We start from the raw sequence: 8,255 nt of genomic DNA, 5'->3' as shown, positions 1-8,255 counted from the left end.
ACAGGGTGGGCTCATGGACTCTCCTGGAAGGTGCTGCTTTCACGAGCTCATCTGCAAATTCCTGGCTTGGAGGGTGAGCAGCTGCTCACAGGTTTTGAGAGGGTTTTTAGGGTTATTCTGTCCCGATGGATACCTGTGAGTCCTGCCAGTGACTCAGCCTACCTTGCCCTGTGCCAGGGACCAGCCACCTCCCTGCAGGGAGGAGCAGCAAATGCTGTCCCAGGCAAAGGTAGTTTTATAAAGAGAGAAACATTGTTATTTCTTCCCTGGACCTTATTGGCTTTTGTGTTTTCCATTAACTTTTAGGAGTTCAATAAATATGCCCAACTTTAAAAAATAAAAGGTTTTCCCAGCCTTGGAAATTGGATTTTCCATGTTGTCAAAACACACAGCTCTTTTAAACTGTTCACCAGGAGAAATCACTGAAACAACACTTCTGAATATTTTGTGTTATTTCACTGTAAAGAACACATAGATTATTTGGAATATAGTCTCTAAAATGACTGTATTCACTGTCGTATAAACCCAGTGAAAGAGCAAAACCAGCAAAGAACATCTTTACCTATGGGATGACTTAAAGTCTTTTCTGCTCAGCTGCTCATTGGCCAAATCTTAAACATAGTGACTCCATTCATTAGTGTATTTAATCTCTTTTGTGATGGTAAAAGTCAGACTTAAAAATAGCAGGATCAACACAGTGACTCAATGAGACTTTACATAAAATCAGCTGGAAGTGTTAATGGTGCTCCTGTCTCAGAAACATGTAAATGATGGCAAAGAAAAGAAATCATACCCAGATAAAATCTAGTTTCCCTTGCAGTTTTTCCTTCGGAGCTCACCAATCCCACAATTACTGGAGCACAGTGGTAGCTCAAAGTCACCTTTGTTAAACCAGCCAAGCTTCACTCTGTGCATGTCCCTGCAGCCCCAGCTCTGCACCAACGTCTGCCTGAATTAAAATAGGTGTGAACCCTTCCGAAAAGCTGAAAGGTCTTTGCAAGGACTAAAAGTGTTACTTGATTATAAGTAAGGTGTCAGCTGAGGAAAAAACAGCTAATTTAAGGATAGCAGGACCTGAAAGGCAGCCCAATTGTCCGGAGGGCTCTGGCAAGTGAGGTCAGGTACGGCACCTGCCTAATTACTCCCCCTGGGCTAAATGTGGACGTGAACATTGGGTCACTATTGAAAAGCAACTCCACTGACTCTCAATCGCTACAGAAATTTAATAGCAACTTACTAAAAACCTGCATTTCTTTCTGAAAATTCAGTACTTATTTAAATGCCTTTCTAGTAACCCTGGAATTATAATCTAGGAATACCTGGATTTTCATCTAGCCTCTGTGGAATTCTGCTTTATCCAGCTTCTTCCAAAACAAACCTAATCAGTTTACAGCTACTGCAAGTCCCAAGAAAAATAATGTGGAGTGTTTGATAGAAATTGAGCTGCCTGTCCTGATGATTCCCATATTACTGCACTGGGGTAAACTGTAATGAAATATGGGCAGTGAGATGAAGGCCTTCCTCTTTCCTCAGCTCATGTTCAAATTACTATTATAAAACCATTTCCACCAAAGCCATATTTATTTGGCCCAGGCTCTAGGGCAAAAATTCTCTATCTGGTGTTTAAATAATGACAACCAATTTGCAGGATACTGGTAATCTTTTGCCCACAAGCTGTTAAAAAAAATATTAAAACCCCTTCTCTGCACACTCTTCAGCAGAATGTGAGCAGGCTGCAAAGTGGGAAAGCTGCAGAGCAGGGAGAGAATGGAGAATCAGACCAATAGACTCAGTGACATTGTGCAACCAGCAGCTGCAATCCGGAAGAAAATGCTATTTAAAAGTCCACTTCCAATGAAAACATTTGTCTTCACACCTGTAAGCTACACAGAATAACTCACTTTCTCCCACTGTTTTCTTCCTTTTTTTTTTTTTTTTTTTTTTTTTTTTTTTTTTTTTTTTATCTTCTGGCTGAAATGTTCAGGTTTTGGGTCAGCTGGAACACATTCCCCTCCAATGCAGCTCTTCCTCAGTAAAACAGAGCACGGGGTGGCAGAAGAGGCTCTGCAGCCCACCCTGCAGGGCACAGCTGCCGTGCCCTGGGAGGCTCTGGGAGCAGCAGTGCCCATCCCTGCAGGGAGCAGGCCAGGCAGCACCAGTGGGTCAGAAACGGGGCACTCTCGGCTGCACACGGAACCATCCTCGCACAAGACAAAGAACCCAGGGGGTCAGAAGAGTTTTGAGCTGCTCTGAGTCTCAGCTGCACCCACCCAGTGCAGCCAGGCTCTACCTGTCCCATGGGGGCTGTCTCCCACAGGCAGGGAGATGTTCCCATGACCCTCTGGAAGGAGTTACAGTGATCTTCCCCCAGGACTGTAAAGCTGCCCAACAGAGTTCCACCATAGAGACAAAATTCTCTGTAAAAATCTGTATGGCATTCAAGTAGTCGCTACAGAGCTCTGCTCTCTTCAAGTTCATTCCAATTAACAAGCTGGGTACTTACAGATAAAAAAAAAAAAGCACAGTTATTTGGTTTTGCCTCATAAGCAAGAGTTAGTTACAAAAATACTTGGTATTTTTAGTACAATCTGGGAAATTGTAACTGGGCTACATAAAATATCTAATTTTCTAACTTCTGTTTCTCAGCATCAACATTAACTCTGTCCCTCACTCTTGCTCTCTATTGCTGCAGCCTGTGGGCTGTCACTGAAACAACTGCAAACTGGACACTTTGCACACCTGATTAACTTAAAGTTTTGAATTTCAAAGAATTCCAGTAGGAAACAGAGCACTCTGTAGTCCCAGTAGGTGAGGATAAAGCAGGATTATACACCCACTGCTGCTGTCATCCACCAATGCACCTGGCTAACAGCTGCCTTCTGTCATAAAGCCACATTTAAAGGACTTGATCAGCCCTCAGCTGCAAGAAGGAAAATTCAAAACAAACCTGCTGACTTCAGTGACGTTTCAGTGACTGGGTGTAAGCAAGATCTGAGTGTGGAGCTGTCTCCTTTTGCTGGCCCACAGCTGTCTCCCACCACCAGCACACACAACACGGAACTACACCAGGCGAGGTGGCCCCTGCAGAGGATTTTTTTCTTTCTTGCTGCACATCCCAGCCAAAACTGGACCTTTTATCTGGGGAATAGAAGAGCCCTGAGCACAGAGCTGTAGGATTCCCTCCGGCAGTAATTCAGCCTCCCTGGAGACAACCAACTTAATGCAATCTTAATGTGATAAACTGCTAACTTGATTGGATTCAATGAGATGTAAATTATTAGATTCAATAAGTACACAGAGACCATTTCACCTTACATTCTGCTCAAAAGGGCTCTGCCTTCAGTCTCTTCATCATTCCTCTTAATTATATGCAATGCATCATAAAGATGGGAACAGTTTGGGACTTAGGCTGTCCTCTGACTCCTCACAAGCATCCAGTGTTCCCTTCTGGGTAGTGTGTCTTTTATTATAACTTTTTTCAGAACAGCTGCCATCACTTACAGACACAAACTGATCTTCAGCATGGTCAAATTTGATCTAAAAAAAACTTCTGTTCACCCATATTTCTTCAAAATTCCCACATGTTTAATGCCTTCCAATGTGGATTAATTTTTAGTAAGCAAAAACTTTGTGGCAACCAGCAGACTTTTATAGCTTCTTATTCACTGAAAGATTCTTTAAAATCTGTTCTGCTGAGCAAAGAAATCTGCACTACCATTCCAAAAAAGGGGAAAAAATGATGGGACACTAAATACATACAAAGAGATTCACAAAAATATGAGTCCAAAGCAGTGTCTCTGGCTTGTAAAATTCAAGTGGGATTTACATTCCCTTGTGGTTCATAAACATTTTGGAAAGATTTCTTCTTATAACCTTTTTCAGATTCTGACTCAGACAAGTGATTTTTAAAATTATATTTAGCTGGCATATTTCTGATCAGAGAAAAGTGTTGGTTTACACTTTGTGCACTTTGTGGCAGTCGCCTTCTCCTCACCTTTAATTTCCCTGTCTGCCATTTGGAGGTTTCTTTACCACCCAACTCCTCACACAGTATCTTCAGATGTTTCCAATTTACCAAGAAGTAATTCATAACTACCACCCTTTTTTGACAATTAACCTTTGCTGTGAGGAAGGCACACCTTCCACTTTACAGATGTTGCTTTTTCATTGAACAAGGACTACAGACTTTTCTTCTTCAGTATATTGTCCTTCATGTTAAAAGCCTTTGAGAAAATAACACATAATCTTTTGATCCTATTAAGAACACCATAGTGTACCATTTAGCAGAGATCATATGTATTCCTTCACTTCAGGCATCTCTGAAAGGAATTCTATAAATAAAAAAACCTCCTACTTGAATTTGTTCAACAATTTTATACTGAATAAGGTTCTGTCAAAATAAAGATTCTGACCGATGTTCTCAAAGGATTTGTTTAAGAGTTCAAAACCAAATCAAAACAGTTAATTTCAGACTCCACACCTCAAGCTTTTTAATTTTGCCTTAGAGGAGTGTTTCAGAGATCCCAAGTGACGTTAAGGCTGTTGCCCAGTAGTTCCCCAAATGCAGACACTCAGCGTGACATTCTCCATGTCATCTCTGATATTGTTATGTGTTTCCTTGACAAATGGAAACCAAATAATTGCCTATGCAGAACAGATTTCTTGGGACAACATCTGAGGAAGAGAGCAAGGGATTTCCAGTTCTCCTGTAACTCATTAGCCCTCAGAGGAGAGGCACAAAGCCTAAGCAACTCTCCCTAAAAGCCTGCAGCAGCCAGCCCCATTACACCCACACTTTGCTTCTCCTTTGCCGAGGCTGATTTTCTGCTGGATTGGAGATGCTCAGGGTCTGCCATCACTAAAACCAGTTTTTTAGAGTCCCAGCTGGCACCACACCAGGGACACCACCACATCTGCCATGGACTCGTCCTGCAAATGTTTTACAGCCTGATGAGAAGGTGGATTTGTCTCTTCCATCTGCTAAGAATCCAGCTTAAGTGTGAGAGGAGGCTGCTGGTTTGTTCAGCTGGCCCTGGATGACTGGGGTTTCACATATGGCCCTTCTCATGGGACTTTCAAATGGATGCTTAAGGCACTGATGCCACTCACTTTGAAGTTATCATCTCTGTTTCTCCTCTTTCAGCTTAACACAGAGTTTTTTGGCATTTTAGTGTGCAGTTGCTATGCTCAGACTAGAACTGACTTTCATGCTCCCTGCAATTCTCAGAAATGCAACCTGCTGTCTGACTTTGTGGGCATTCTTCATCTCATTTGTTTTCCTGCACTTGCTGACAGGTCAGTTATTTCTAGTTTATTGCTGGTGAGTAATGACCCATTGCATTCCCAGCTAGAAAATCCCTTTGGGATGCAAAGCCACAAATGCTGCAGTATGGACAGACAGATCATTAGAGGCCAGGTCAATGCAAAATCCACTGAAATCAAGACACAAGAAAGGAGGAAGTATACTGAGTAATTGCTGCCCAAAAATACCAGTGCAACTTCTGCAGGGAACCTGTTGAAGTATCTCTAAAGTATTTTGGTGGTGGATTTGGGAAAAAAAAGGCAAAAAACTAAGGAAAAGATTGGGAAATTCATCCAGCCCTCAACCAGCACCTCTACAGCCATCACCTCAAAGAAAATGTGAACCTCTTGAGGACAGCCTGAACTGAGAGAGAAGCATTTTGGGCTGTGAGGTAGCTTAGAGAGAGGTCAAGCCTGAACAGGCCCTTAGCTGGCAGTACTTTTACAGGCTCTGCCTCCAGAAAATTAACTGCTCATCCAGAATTGTGTGTTTCCTTCCCAAGTGCATGCTGCCATGGGCTACTCTGAAAGGTCAGAGAGAAGCATTAGAGCATCATTTTCACACAGGTTGTTAATACTCAGCCTTAGAAACCCAAAGGAAGGCACTCTGCTCACTCTGCTAGATTAATACAAATAGGGACTTTTATTTCCCATTGACTTTGGTGCACTTAGCCATATTATCACCTGGTACTAATGTGTAGCCCAAAGGACAGGATTTGAGCACAGCTTTAATTAGTTTACTGTAATGAGGTAAACCACATTTCACCTTTCCAAGGAAGTAATTATTTGTGCTCTTCTTGCTTTTCAGTACTTGCACCACCTTCTTAATTTACAGTGGGGTGAAGCTACTGCCTGATTTATCAGAAATTCAGCAGGACCAGTACATATATACAGAAATGACAAGGAAAAGCTCCTGAAAAGGACAGAATGGACCAGAGGTAAGCAAAAGGGCAAACCCAGCCTTAAGAGAAAGTGCTTTTAAGACTTGTCACCTCATTAGCATCCAGCTTTGGCAGGGAAGAGGCCACTCTGCTGCCCTGTGGTGTCCCTGAGGCACCTTGTGTGCTGAGCTTGACAAGAGCATTTCCAGGAGCTCTGCGCCTCGCAGAGAGGCTGGTGGGGATGTCCTGAGCTCATCCACCCCTGTGGCTCAAGGCTGCAGTGCTCCAGGGGTGGCTCTGGTGGGCAGGACCTGCTCAACACCACAGCCCTGCTGCTGTCAGCCAGCCTGGGAGGAGGAAGGAAACAGATCTGCATAGAGCTCATGGAAACGAAACAAAAATTAGGACTTTGAAGTTGTTTTGTCTTCACAGGGCAGTTCCTCTTACCTGGGAATTATGCAGCAAGGTGTTTTTATGCTAGGATCCAGTGTACAGGAACACTTTCCATTTTCTGAATACAATAATGTGAAGGATCCCCAAGCTGGAGCTTCTCCCCACCACTTTCCCTTAACTGAGAACACTTATATGAGTGTAAAAGTAAGCTAAAATCAGAAACCCAGACCCTGAAATAAAATTTGGTTATCAATAAGGTACATTCAGGATAGTTAGGGATGACATCTGCTAAAGGGAAAGCTTTTAGTTTTTACAAAAGAATTGGACAAATAAAATATTTATTTTTTTAAAAGGGGGAATTTCTTTTTCAAAAGTGGTTTAGACCCTGCCTTCACACAATGCCAGCCCCTGCAGGTGCTAAGCAGTTCCTGCCCTCAGGGGAGCAAATGGGCCAGGGCTGCCCTGATAATAGAGATTTTTTTGTCTCCATATGAAATAATCACATGTTTTTCAAAAAGTATTCAGAGGGACTGTTGCCTAAGCAATTCTGAAAATCCCAGTTGTTAGTCTTGTCTATAGATATCTAACTATCTTTTAAAATTTTGTCCTAAATAAAACTGAGTAAGCCCCCCCACTCTGGCTCAGCATACTCCAACTAAGCTCTTCCTGGAGATTTGCTTTTTTTCTTTTTTCAGAAAAGGTATTGCTGCTGCAAAAATTTAACTCAGGTTTTTAAATCACCTCATCTATAAAAAAGGATAATATTAAACAAGAGAGCCATGAAATAAGAATGATCAAATACTTCCATGCATTATCATCAATAAGACTGTAAATCTGGCCACACCAGTTCACTTCAGGGCATCTGCTCACATTTAATTGAATGATTGTTTTAATTTTTCATTGTTTAAAACCACTCAACCACTTATCAAAAGCCAGTTCTGCTCCTAGAGTTGGGTATAAAACCTTCTTGCTCAGCTCCATTGAAAGGTCCCTGTTTTTCTCAGGAGTCCTGGACCCTGTGAGAGCTGCATAAGTCCAGACCATGGGGCTTATCAGGCAGAATTCCATGTGTGGGACCAGATCCTCAGACATCTCCTCGGGGCTGTTGCTTGCTGTTATCAGAGGAAAGCTGGGTGCTAGTTCCTCCCCAAAACTGTCAAGAGGCTGTTTCCTCTCCAGCTTTTTGTTTATTTAAGAAATCTCAGAGGCTGAACTTCACATGAAATAACGCAGATAAAGGATTGGTGTCCTTCTCCAAACAGCTTTAGTATATGGATTGTTTTCTGTAGGGTCAGATGTTTCTAGAAGGTCTGGAACAACTGATACAGCAACGTGGACCAGTGCTGGCACCAGAAGTGTAGCACTTACCTCGTTAATACAAATGACGGCATCGGTTGACACCTGTAAGGCCTGAAGTCCTCAGCTCATACTGGACACTGTACAGATAGCAAACTGACCATCCCTACCTTGAAGAGCTTCCATTCTATAAAATTTTGGCAAAAAAAGAGAAGAAATCCTTGTCACGGTGGTGCTGGCAGAGCCACACAGTGACGTGGTCCCTTCCTTGCCACGTTCAGAGAGCTCTGGCAGTGCTGCAGGAAGGGAGGCACAGCCCTGCTGCCCACTGCAGCCCCCCAGTGTCACCCTGGCAAAGCCTGCAGGGGCTCAGAGCCCGAGGGA

Source organism: Vidua macroura, chromosome 16, assembly GCF_024509145.1.
Source record: "Vidua macroura isolate BioBank_ID:100142 chromosome 16, ASM2450914v1, whole genome shotgun sequence".
Classification (NCBI taxonomy): domain Eukaryota; kingdom Metazoa; phylum Chordata; class Aves; order Passeriformes; family Viduidae; genus Vidua; species Vidua macroura.
Note: the sequence above shows the minus strand (reverse complement) of the source record.